Source organism: Rhagoletis zephyria, unplaced genomic scaffold, assembly GCF_001687245.7.
Source record: "Rhagoletis zephyria isolate East Lansing unplaced genomic scaffold, Rhagoletis_zephyria_1.1 Rzeph_scaffold_02513, whole genome shotgun sequence".
Classification (NCBI taxonomy): Eukaryota; Metazoa; Arthropoda; class Insecta; order Diptera; family Tephritidae; genus Rhagoletis; species Rhagoletis zephyria.
The window spans coordinates 14,723-29,064 of NW_016159597.1; the positions used below are offsets into that span (position 1 = coordinate 14,723).

General features: G+C 33.8%; 1 pseudogene; it reads left to right on the plus strand.

The window, feature by feature from the left end:
* The window catches only part of LOC108367042 (uncharacterized), a 34,114-nt pseudogene that overhangs the window by 10,252 nt on the left and 9,520 nt on the right, over positions 1–14,342 (plus strand).

The following is a 14,342-nucleotide window of genomic DNA, read 5'->3' on the forward strand; positions in this document are numbered from 1 at the left end:
ATGTTTGTAATACATACATAAATATTTATTAAATAACATCTGTAAGGAGAAAAAACGAAAAAAAATATCAATTTGTCTTCTCATTGCACAATCGAATCAGATTTCTGTGTGATTAAATGCCAAATAATTAAATAAAATTACGGCAAATTGCGAGTCTTTGAAATGCTTGAAAATATTCCATATTCAAAGGTTTTTAAATTCCTACATGCATAGCAACACAAAATGTTGTGAGATATATTAGGGGTATTCTCGATCCGGTGCATACTGTCTAGCATGGTGTATAGATAGCTTAAAAAGCATGATTCGACAATTTTGTTATTGCTTGAACACATTGAACACATTTTGTGTTGCTATGCATGTAGGAATTTAAAAACCTTTGAATATGGAATATTTTCAAGCATTTCAAAGACTCGCAATTTGCCGTAATTTTATTTAATTATTTGGCATTTAATCACACAGAGATCTGATTCGATTGTGCAATGAGAAGACAAATTGATATTTTTTTTCGTTTTTTTTCCTTGCAGATGTTATTTAATAAATATTTATGTATGTATTACAAACATTTATACATTTGTAAAAGCACCCAATCATATATTTGTATGTATATATGTATATGGATTTATATATGCATAAGAAAAAATAACTGGAGCAGTATGTACTGGATCGTGAATACCCCTATTGTATCACGAACAGTGCGAATTGCATATATGTGTAAGGCATTCGCTAAATTAAATTCAATCAATACATCCGATTTGTTTTGTAATTTCATATTTAAATACCTGCAATTTATTTCAATTAATTGACTGGCGCATATGATTAACAATCGTTGGGAACGTTTTTATACACATAGTACTCCTCTTTTATCCCTCAAAAGAAATTAGCAAACGAAATTGTGATTTAAAAAGGCAAAAATGTGGCCGAACTCTCAACGAGATGGCTGAGACATTCAGCACACACGTTGTCTGGTTACCTGGCCATTGCGATATTCAGGGAAACTGCAAGGCTGACGAACTTGCGCATCATAGAACGACATTGCCTGATACAGACATAAGGGATACAGTCTACTAGATCTACTGAATGAAAAATTCATAGAAGTTGCCAATGAAATATGGCGAACGGAACTGACCTGTCACATTGCCAAAACACTCTGGCCTGCTATGAACGTCCAACGTACCAAGCCTCTACTTAATTTAAGGAGGCAGGACATTCTCATGGTGATTGGAGTTCTCACCGGACGTTGTCTGATCGGATAACATGCATTTAGGCTGGGCGCACCCTGGGACGACTACCGCAAAAGCTGCATGAATGTATACGAAGAAGAAACCAGCCCACATCTTCTCTGTCATTGCCCCGCTCTGTCAAAACGAAGAGCAAAAGCTCTCGGGAGCTATTTCTACGACGATTTCGATGACCTTAAAGCGGTGAGCGTCAGAAGCCTTTGCATATTCTTGCTAAGCACCAAGTGGTTTACAGGGGAGCAGGGATAATTAAAAGCCCTCTTGCGGTATCACAAAGGACCCTGAGTCTAAGTGAGTCCTACTTCTCGACTGCCGCTCAACTTAACCTAACCTATCCCCGAAGGTAACAGAATCATGCTCTTCTTCCACGCGATTCTCTAGCGCCTTGAAATTCGCACTTTAGCCTACTAAAAATATTTAAAAAATTTTAAAAAAAGGTCTAAGTTTTTTGGTGTAGTTGTTAAAGTTTGTTGAATTTTTTTAATATTTTTACGAAGTTTAAACCGTGGATTCACGTGGTGCTGGTTATGTGATATTTTAGAATTTTACAAAAAAAAAATATGAACATTAAATAGTCAAATGAAAAACAACGAAAACTGGTCAAAATATCACTTAACTTAATCAGCTTACCGCAATGGAAAATATGAAAAACTAGAATGCAATAACTATTTTAAAATTACATACCTTTAAGTAAATGTTAATGCAATAACAGGCTCTGGAAATAATAAGTATCCATGTCGAAATAATAAAGTTAATTTTTGCTGATAACTGGTAACTATGTATGTTACGACAGATCAAAGTGCTTAGAACAATAACTCCATTTTTATTGCTTATTGCTGTTGTTGATTTTCATACAGCCGGTTCGTGCGCCATGGGGATCGCTTTTTTACTAAACACTGAATTCCTTTAAAGAAGGTTTTATTAAAATTAGACTGTATTAATTGCTGAGCATACCACCAATTAAAGCTTTTAATAGGCGCTATAACATAAAATAAAAAACTAGAAAAGTACCCGTACATACACACGAACATCTTAGAAATTGTTGTGCAACACCAGCTGTGCCATATTGATTTTACGCGCTAGTTGTCATGCATACATACATACATATGTATGTTCATATGTATTAGGTATGNATACTACATCAATGCAAATGTGTGTATGTATGTATGCACATTCCCCTTCTTGAATGCCATGTCGAACGTCGATTGCCGAAAGCATTATTATAATGAAATGGATTTACGATAAAAAAAAGAAATATTGCATTAACAATTTTTGTGACCTTCACCGACTTAAGGTGGACGAGTTAGTAGTAACTGTTGAAGCGAATGAGCTTAACGCAAGCAAAATAGCTAATGGTCAGCGCTGATACTGGTGTACATACATACATACAGTGAGATATAGGTAAATAAATAAATATATGCACGCATGCGCAGTATAATGTCGGTGACGGCGAATGGCTAAAGAAGAAGTAACGCTAATGACACATTTTTTAGACGGCGTTAAAATCAATGCACATTCCAAAACCAATGCTGAAGCAAAGTCGCTCAGACATGGGGGAGAAGAAAAAAAACGTTTAATTCAACTGCATACAAATAGGAAAATATATACATACCTACTACATTGTACCATCACAAATATGAACGCGCAAAATTAATGGCGCTATAAATTTTTATCGACTTCGTTAGTAAATCATTGCTGTCAAAAATTGATGACACTTTGACATTGTTAACAAGACAAAAAACATGCATTTCGGTAGTGATTTGTTGGAGGTGTGCAAATTGGCAATGGATTTTCGTAAACAAACACAAACAAAGCATGCAACTAATGAATGCTTAGAGCTGCAAATAACTCGACTAATTTGTTAAGGCCATAGATTGCAAATGGAGATCTCAATTAAAAAATCTTATTTATTCTAGGAAAAATACTTCCGCATAACAAGAGTTAGATTTGCCTATAAATATTTAAAAAAAATTCCATAATGAGTTGGATGCTTAAACTCCACTGCACATATGCAAAATAGACAGCATTTCGGTAAAGTCTTTAGCATTGCCGCTTTATCTGATATAAAATCGAAAAAAAAAAACAAATATAAAATGCATGGCGAAATAGCGTATAACAAAAACGCTATACAGGTATTATTCTTTTTTAATTTCGGTTTGGTTACGCATACAAGAACTATTTTGCTTTTTCATCAAAGCTGTCGTCACATCAGTTAAATTTCCGGGGATTTAATACTAAGCCTTCTCCTATTTTGGAATCCGATTTTTAATGTTACTGCACTCCATTTTCAAACGTGCACATTAGGTTAGGATAGATTAGATTAAGGTTAGAGAAGGCAGCATGTCACCAATTACCACGTCCCAGATTAATCTATTGTAAGCAACCGGTTTTTGTTGCAAGTTTTCACTGTTTCATGCGTCGTTGAGAACCTTGCGAGGTTGCTTTGTGAAGTGGTAAGGACCTCACGTACTTATATATTTACAAATCTGCTTTACCCTATCGCCTTTTGGTATCTTACTAGCCGGGTCGTCCATTTGCCGTGACGTCCGTTTCGTTTAGTTTTTTCTACATCGTTCGCCTTCGTCGAGGCGGAGCGCGGCTACTGGTCTCGCGGGCTCTAAAACGCTTTATAACACAGAAAAATTAGCAAAAATTTACATTACGAACTTAGCTCAATGGGTAGGTTAGGTTAATGTGGCAGTCAATCCAGAAGATGAACTCATTTAGACCCTGCAGCTCCATTGTGAAACACAAAATCCTCATTGACTATATCTGATGGAGCCATTTTGAAGCTCTTAGAAAGCGTAGGATTGCTTTTATTCCCACACCGGATAGTTCCGTGAGAGAGCTGAGAGAGCTAAAGTAGTGTTTTCCTAAAAAGTTTGCTCTGCTGTCAGCTAAAGCTGGGCAATTGTAGAAGAAGTGTTCGATTGTTACCTCCTCTTCCTTGTCTCTGCATACTCCTAGATGTGAAGAGTGTCTGCCAAATAGTCATTGACAGGTTACACAGGTCATGGCCTTCGAAATAGCCTCTCATGTGAGGCTGGGCAGTTCTAAACATGACCAATTGGCCTCTTGGATAATGCTATTACTGATCATTAATTTGCAGGGGAACCTTTGCTGGCTAGCTCATCGGCGCCACAATTTCCTGCAATATATCTGTGTCCCGGGATCCATATAAGGCTGACCTTGGAAACGGTGCTTCTATCATTTAAGGCTGCCAGGCATTCCCGTGCAACCATTGACCTTAGCATTACGGCATTCATTGATTTGATGGCAGGAATGTCTGTCCATGAAAATAAACCCCGTTGTCGATGTTACTGTCTGGATTTCGTACGGATAATTCCAATCCTAACTCCTCAGAGAAAACTCCATAGCCAACCTAATTGTCTAGCGCAGATTCATCCGTGTAAAAACTTACTTTACCCCCACCTAGATGGTCTTGGTGTTTACCACTCTCTTCTTGACAGGATTTTCGTCTTGAAGAGCCTGTCGAAGATGGGTCAGATTACTGGCTTTGAACGCCCAAGTTGCGAGTTCAAGTCCCAATGAACTCGATGAATACTTATTGTCTATATTTTACCATACGTAAATTATTTGTTGTTTTTCAACAACATTTTTCCGTCAGAAATGGCCGAGAATGTATATACGTACATTATTCTGGGGGAAGGCAGCAATAAAACTCCAAAAAATGTACTTTCTTATGTATTATTGCACCACCTTAATGTACGTACATAAAATATCCACCCAAACTTTCCTTATTTTTCTTAAATCAATGTCTTTAAAAAAAAATAATAATATCGGATTAGGCTATGAAAGCTCTTACCTGTTAGAAGTGAAACATTTTCGCTATGCCACAATCTAATGTTCACTGTGATACCTATAAATTACATAAGCGTTAAATAATTATGTAATTTAAATTTAAAAACATCACTACGAAAATTAACTTTCAACTCGTGCCATCACAGTTATCGCTCATCAACAGCGTCAATTTGCTGCAGAGCATGCTTAGTTGCATGCATCTCTGAGGTTAACTTTGTGGTATGCCAGCTGTCAATGTGTTAATTTCTGAAATTACAGCAGCGATTGTTGTGACTTCACGCCAGCCACTAGCACCATCATTATATACAGTGACGAAAATATGAATAGGGAAGAGACACGTTAGCGCTCTTTGGCTATTTCCCTTTCGACTGTTTAATATTAATATCTTTTTTTTTTTGTTAAAGTGTAGCTCGTTATCTAGCAAAAACTTTGTTAAAAAAAAATTAGCAAAATTCGAAAATATTTTATCAAAATTTTGAGCTTTCCAATTAGGCTAATAAATTTTAGTACAATAAAGTGTAAATTTTAAGTGGCTAGGAATTTCTTACAATTTTTTTTTTTTAAGTTGTTGCTCATTTTCTCCATACAAAAAAAAATCTTCTTTAAACTTGCACTTTATTATACTAAACTTTAATGGCCTACAAAACTGCATACTCAAAAAAAATCTGATTAAAATGTTTAAAATTTTGATGAACATTTGTTAAAATTAGTCGAATTTTTATAACTGCTCTACAAAATTTAAAATTTTGATTCGTGTGGTTTTTTAGATAGTAAGCTGCTATATTCTCATAAAAAAATAATAAACATTTTTTTAAAAAAAGAAAAGTAGCCAAAACTTACTAAAATGTCTCTTCCTATTAACATTCTTGCCACCGTATGTAGCTACACAGCCAAGCTGCCTAACAATGGTAGGTTATAGGGATTTGAGCTCTTCTTAAAAGTCGACTATCCGGCTATTCGTTTAATAGGCTAGTCGAGTAGCAACTATTTTTTCGGTTGATAGTCGAATAGCAATTATTCGATTAACCGCTCGATTTCGACTAACCGTTCACTTTCGACTAACCGCTCGCTATTGAGTAGTCTGGAAATCGACTAACCGAAATTATTCGAATAGTGACAGTCTTTCAGCATATGTATTCAAAAAAAAAAAAAAAATCAATGTTTATTGAAAGAAACAAAACTAGCCGAAAAATCGAAAATGAGCGGATAGTCGACTATTTGTTGTTAGTCGATTATGTGATGCCGTTTATTTTTTGAAACAACTTTTGCTATTCGACTAATCGATTATTCTACTATTCGACTAACAAGATACGACGATTAACTAATGCGTTTTTAAATGCTCAAAAATATATCAACAAACATAAAAAATTACAATTTATAATTAAATAATTACAAATATAGTTACCACAAGCAAAAAAATTAAATGAAAAATAATATCTTTCCGCAATTATTTATTAATTTAGCGATTGCTTATTTAAATTTGTATTTTTTCATAAACATTTAAAACTACCGAAATTTAATAACTTCATTTGCATAAATACTTCTGCCAAACCAAAAATCCAGCTAAATATATGGCAACCTCGTATATATGTTATCATAATTATATAACTCTTTTTTTCTTGGTTTATTTTCCACTTTTTTGTTTTTTCAATTTCGCACTGCTAAACAATGCTGGGAGTCTTAACTCAATGTTCAATGAACTTCAATGCTCACAACCCACAACATTGAGGCATTTTCCAAGATTGTTGTTTATTCAATTAGCTGTACGTTTTGTGGTGTCACGACAACAGCGATTACCAATGCATCTAACAAATGCATGGATGTTTATTTTATTTTTTTTTAACGAATTTGAATTAAGTTGTTGAACGAGAAACGTGACCTTTAGCTTCAAATTATGTTTATATATTTAATGTGTTTTATGTGATATAAAGTAAATTTATCAAATAACAAGTATGTATATGGACCATTCATATGTAAATGCATATGTTTGTATAGCTTTACATCTCGCTCTAAAATGAAGATGTAACTGGTTACATTTATTGAATTTGATTAATAGAAGAACTCACTGAAAAAGATGTGTAGATTTCTCGAGCTGAAGGAAGACTGCTCAGATTATTATAGAAAAAAAAAATATCAAACACGTATAATAGTTAAAATAAAAATGTTAAAACGTACAATGAAATGTTTAGCTAGTCACTCAAAATATATGCTAAAAGCATAGCCAAAAAAGCTACCCAACAAGATTTTTAGCTACCCCAACTACACATAAAAATAAAATAAAAACTAGACATTTACTTGATTAAAAATTTGCTTTACATATATTTGTATAAGGTTAATTTTACGTTGAAATCTCCACTTTGCCTTTTAATCTAATATACCTATTGTGGTGAAAATTACTGAAATAATAAAAAACTTGTTAGTCGAAGAAATAAATATTCAGATATTTTTGGTAATATCAATCGCTTCGGAATGTGTTATGTAAATGTATTTGAAAGTAACTTTCTAATAGTTCATTTCCATCAAGTCTTAACTGCAGTTTATGTCTATTGGAAAAAGGATATAACAGATCACTCCATGTTAAAATTCTTGGCACTAACCTGAGCTCTTAACTGCAGTTAAGCCTTTGGTGGAAATAGGCTATAAGTCTCAGTCAAAGGTGGCTTGAAATTGTGGGAAGAGTAGAGGCAAATTCAAAAAAGGGAAGAACAAAATTTTGTCAGAAAGTGCCGCGCCATAATGCTCCGCTCGCTTTTGTTTTGGAATTGTCTTTGTTAAAAATGCAGTTAGTAACGCCACAGAATGTAATGTTCGGTTGGGATCAGAAGGGCATTTTCTATGATAAGGTGCTACCGGTCATTTGATTAATTCTAATATCTTCATCTGACACCTTCTCTTTCTTATTTGACACTCAAACCGCTTATCGGTTTTGGCAGAGAAAAAAAAAACTTCACCAATTGCCTACCCAGCACAAAGTAGCACCTATTGACAAGAGTTGTTCTTCGGTTGATATCTGGGCTGGCATTATTTTTGTTGTTTACGATGAATCATAGGTAGATAAAGACTTGTACTATTTGAGAGGTTCAACTGCTAATTCGGACGTGTGTCTCAGTTGTTTGTAGCCAGTAGTTATCTGTCTTGTTTTTTTTTTCATCGCTATAGCAACCTCTTTCACTTCTTTTCCTGATCTGGTATTGAGCCCGACGATATCAATGCCATGTGTATAGGCCAGCAGCACCTTGCGTTTGCTCTATGTGCTGCTACAAATCAAATTGGAAAGGTCCTTCCCAACCTGTGGCCAACGTCTTAGTTCTTTCAGGGATCCCAAAATTAGGCATCGCGTCGTGAAGGCAGCTTCACTTCGTTTTATTAAAAGCGACAATACAGTCGACAAAAAAAGACGAATTTCATCGATTTTCTTATCTAAGGTCTTTCCTATTAATTGCCGGAAGTGGCTCGTTAAGGTTAAAGTTTGCGACAGTAAGACCAAATACGAGCTCTCTCTGCTCACCTGAGCTTTAAAGACTAAGAACCAAATAGTCCCCGAAATTTCTTATGGAGTTCAAATATAAAATATTTATTTCTTTTATTCTCTGGCATTAAAAAAACAACCAGTTTCCATACTTTTTCAGCGTAAAGCCTTGAAAAAATAAACGGAAAATTTGTAAAGTGCATTCGCCGAAATGGCCATGATTCCGAAACAATACTAAATGGTGTATTATTAAAGCAGTAGCAACTTCCGGTCTTAATATGTTAATTGTTTAATTGAAAGTAACTCTTACATACACTGCATACATACATACATACATGTAAGTGCACTTACAACTTAGCAGAGATGAAAATATACGCAATAAAGTAAGTATGTTTGATTGAATGCATAGGTTTCAATGATCAGCGTTTATATGATGAATTTTGTGAACAAAATAAATGGGTAAGTTCGTACAAACATATATACATATATATATGTATGTATTTGTATACCGGTCATTCCGAATGAACGTAACAAAAAGTGGTGATTTTCTGCGCGATGACCTTCGAATTGGCTCAAATTTTGCGAATTGACTTACTTCATAGAAAATAAACTTTATTATGCCCGCGAAAGTGCTCACGGGTATATTAGCTAGGCCTGATTTACATTTGTTTGTAATAGCCTTGAGAAACCGAGATATTTATAGACATACAAATATGAAGAGAGAATTGGATTAAGCCTTGTCTGTTTGTCTGTCCTTCAGGCAGGCAATTCGACCGCCTACAAGTCAGCCCTAACCGTTTACAACTCTGAGCTCAGAAGGTCTAAAAGGACTACGTGGCGTGGGCACTTCGGAAGAATTTCTTTCCTGCAAGAAGGGCATCAGAATTGTAGCTCTGAGTATTGCGCAATCTAAATATAGTATTGCGCGGTGCACTCTCTGATAATTTGAATTTTTTTACACCGAAGTAGAGTAAAATGAGTACATTACAAATTTACAAATTTTTTAAAATTTTTAGAATGTGTGTAGCCCAATAAATTTTAGCATATCAAAGAGCAAGTTTTAAGCGATCGCAAAACTGGCGTTAATTTTTCTTTTAATTATCTTTCAAAACGGGTTTGCGCATTTTCTTCCATAAGAAAAAGGTGCAAAAAGCCTTCAGCACAAAAAATATTAAAAATCAACGCTATTTTGCAGTAGCTTAAAACTTGCACTTTACACTAAAATTTAACGGGCTACAAAACTGCATACTAAAAAAATTTTAAAAATTTGTCAATTTGTAATGTACTCACTTTACTCAACTTCGCTGTAAAATAAAATTCATAACTCAAGTTATTGTAGAGCGCACCCCGTAATACTATACTTAAATATTGTGCAATACTTTGAGCTACTAGAACTAGTTTTTTTATCACAAAATTTGTATGTATTTTGTTTAATATTTCTTTTCATAGAGAATTTTGATGTGCGTATGTGTGAATTTTTTCAAATTTTTCCCTCACGCCGCTCTCGAGATATTTGGAAAACTATTAAATTGATTTGTTTTTGTGCTGTAAAGTTTTTAAAAATGTATTAATCAAGCTCAAATTTCATATTTATATATTATTTATGTTTGTCCATCAATCATCAGTGAAACAAATCAAACACATGAAATGTGAATCCCGTCCATTTTGGTATGGAACTCCCCATATATAATGGTTTAAAAGGATATTTTTTAAAGAACCAGGTTCTATGGTTAAGCCAAAAGCACAGTTTATCTAGCCTGTATATCTCAATATCGTTTTAACTTGTCTTACTTACTTATCTGCATTAATTATAAACATTCTCCAGTTGCCTTTAATATTCAAAAAAATTATTATTTTTTTTTTTCTTTTCAGGAACTAGACGTTTTGACGCTTGGTGCCAAAGTCAGGAACAAATAATCGCCGATCGAAATAAACGAACGATTGGTCTTCTGCGCGAACTGTTTCCCGACATCACAAAGGTATGAATGTTGAATTATTTAATCGAAGATGCGAGAAAAGTGATGCGCGTAGTAAACAATTTTTAAACTCATTAAGCATTCTTGAAAAAAAAAAATATAATATATTATGTACATTTTTAGCATTTAACTTCGCTCACATATTCTGCATACGGATTTATACGATTTTCTAACTTTTGTATAGGCAAAATATTCTGAAAGGCATATAAAAGATAATCTAGCAAAGCATTGCCTTTACTAATACTTGTCTCATCTTATATATGTATGGCTGTATGTGCGTAGGTATTTACTTACTTAATTGCGTACTCTCGCTACCAGCATATTTATGCAAATTGTTGCGCATAATAAGTAACCATACAGTACTCGCAAAAAACATGTAGACGTCACCGTTGATGCAGGCTCGCAATGGCAATTGCGATGTTGCCTTTGTAAATTGCTGGCGTTTAAATGCCAAGCAATACACTTTGTCAGCATAATTTTTTGCTTATTATTCAATTCATTCCATTTTCATACTAAAACACTCACGTCTACAAATTAATTAACTTATGTATGTATGTATGTACCTACATACAAAAAATGTAGGTATGTAAAATGTCTTTGTTTAAGGATGAATGTGAATTCAAGGAAACAGATTGAAATATTGACATTTGCTGAGGTGCGATTGAGCTGGTGCGCTTGAACCTGATAGGAATATTTTACACATTTAAAGAACACACCCTTTTGTTTTAATGAATGAGTCTGTGCGTGGCAGAAATGCGGAAATCAAGCGCAAACGGTAGCTGGAGAGATATATATATATATATTTTTTTCATTTCATGTTTTGAGCAAATATAAACGTATAAGGATGATATGTTTTAAAAACAACGCTTTTATAGTACTAGGCTATTTGTTGCTTCGCAAGTGATCAGTTTCATTGAGTTGTGGCCAATCAAAGCTAAGCCTTCAATGTCGATGCCTGCCGGTAGCAACTACAAGTTGTCTTTGTGTGTTATCTGAAATATTTAGTAGCTTAGTAATCCTGTCAAACGATCAATGCTTGATTAAAACAAAAACTCCGTGAAAGTTTTTCAAAGCTGGCATCAAGCAATTTACCCCTCTTTTCGAAAGGAAGTCAAGAAAATTTCGGTCTTCTGCTTTTATTTGGCAGTGAAAAATCCCTGGCTAAGACCTTTTACATTTCTTTCGTTTCCTTTCGTAGTTTTATCAACCCACACACCTGCAGATATAGATTTCTGATAGGTGAAGAAAATAAATGATACCGACGATTTTTAAGCCAATGTTGACCGGAGACCACTTTTGCGCATCATCCGTCTATGCCAGCCAGCAATAGGCAGAGAGAACTTTTACTCTGCACGCGCCTATACTAAATGTATATAAAGCACTGATGGACACTGCCTTGACCGCGGGAAAAGCTCTTTTAAGCTTTCTATACACTTTGTATAGGCGCGAGGAGAGTAAAATCTCTCTCTGCCCGCGGGCAAGGCAGTGCCCATCACCGGTATATGCCAACGATGGGCAGAGACGTATCTATAAGCATGTATAGAAAGCTTTAAAAAGCTCTAAGCCTGCAAATGCACGTTGATGAAATAAGATTACTCCCCACAAGTCATTAATTATCGTAACCTTACTATACTAATGCACTATGCATGCCACCAGGGACAACCTCAAGGATTACATACCATAAAATAACTTTTGTGCAAAATTCTGGCTTCCAGTATATCAACCACCAGGCAGTCCTCTACTTCAAAGTCTTAACAGTGGGATGCAAGGTTTTCATAATGTTCTTTCAGGAAGTTATTAGTATCATTACACCGTGTGATAAAAACTAAAAATTTCCGAAGCACACAAACAATCAATCACTGTGTGCCAAGTATAGTAAAACTGCGTTTTTAGTTTTTCCCCCTGACGTTAGTATTTAGAAGTATGAAATTCGAGGATGTGGTCGAGTGTATATTAATCCTTAATATATATATATATTTTTTTAATTATTATTGCGAAATTTCGAGGAGATACAAGGGTAATATTTTAAGAGAACATTTTCAATACCTTATAGTCCTTGTGCACCAAAAAATTTAATCGGCTTTAATTCTGCAGGATTTCTCTTTAGTTTGATACCCATACTCTTGTTCTGCATTGCACTGAAATTTTTTAATACTTTTTTTACATAATCATATTTTTCAAATTTTAAAGTCCTTTTAGTAGTTTTACTATATTTGACACATGGCTTCGCGAATATATTAAATGTTTTGTGTGTAAAATTTACTGTTGCACGTTTTTATATACATATGTATATACAGTGGCGGTCAAAAGTGGATGAATGGTGTTTCGTATTTGATATTTACAATGTTTTTCAAGCTATAATTTCCAAACTATATACACAATTTAGAAAAAATCCACAAAATTGTATCTTAATTTCGAGCTTTTTAACCAGAATTTATTTTTTATTTTTTAATTTTTTGTGTATGCAGTTAGCAGGGTTATAAAATTGTATTAAAATATTTTTTTAGATATTCATTTATAAAAATGGGTTAATGCTTTAACAAAAATCACACTTTCTAATTTTATAAAAATTTTGAAAAATTCCACAAATTTTTGTCTAAATTTTGAGCTTTTTTTATAAAATTTTATTAAAATAAGTGCAAGTTTTGAGCGACTAAAAAATCGCATTGATTTTTAATAACTTTTTTTTTGTTGACGGCGTTTTGAACTTTTTCCTATATAATATATATATTTTTTTTTGTGGATGAATATGCGCAGGACCTTTTGAAAAAAAATAAAAACCTTCAACCAGTTTTCCAAAATTTCACATTTTATATGAAAAACCGAAAAAGCCGTCAGCAAAAAAAAAATATTAAAAATCAGTGCGATTTTTTTAGCTGCTCAAAACTTGCACTAATTTTACTAAAATTGTATAANTTGTGGAATTTTTCTAAATTCTGTATAAAGTTTGAAAGTGTAATTTTTGTTAAAGCATAAACCATACTTTTATAAAAAAATTGATTTCTTTTCTTCGAAATTTGTGAGTATCAAGACTTGTACTTTCATAAATATGAAACTAGTGTTTTTCCCAGAAATATAAAGCTTTTTAATTAAAGCATAATAAATATTAAATACCCCTCTCCTGAACTGATTTTACTTTTCAAAATCTTTTTTGAAATTAAACCATTTCTCCAACTTATGCTGGTCATTTATGCACTAATTCAGACCATTGATGAAGAAATAAATCGTTTTGTCAATCGTATACTACAAGAAATTGGTCCTATATTGCTGGGTACAGCACTCAATCCAAAGTTGACAAGTGGACGCCGCACTAACGATACCCAAACGTTGGATGTTGCTGGTAACGATGAAGAGGACATCGTTAGCAAAGAAAATTCCAACAATAATGACTATGTTGGCAATAACGATAGAAGTTTCTCCGAAGAAGATAATCTAAATGCAAGTGGAATTGACGAAAGTGCTTTGCGTGCTGAAGACGACGAGGATGACATACCGGAAACAGTATTCGTGCCAGATATAGAATTCGGACGCAAGAAAAAGCGCGAAGAAATTGAAAAAGAAAATTCAAAAGAAAAGGATGATGATGATGATGATGAAGAGAAAATTTAAGACACAATTTTAATTGCTTAAAAATGAACAATACACCAAAAAAAAACAAACAACAGAAGGAAAATTAACAAAGAGTATTACACATTAATTTTGTTACAAAAGACACAAACATACAAACCAACACGTGCAACACGAATGAATGCATACAAAGCAATCCGATTGGCTCGCAAAACAATTGGCTTTTAAACAAACAAAGTTTTATTGGCCTGCTTGACACTGTTGTTAAAT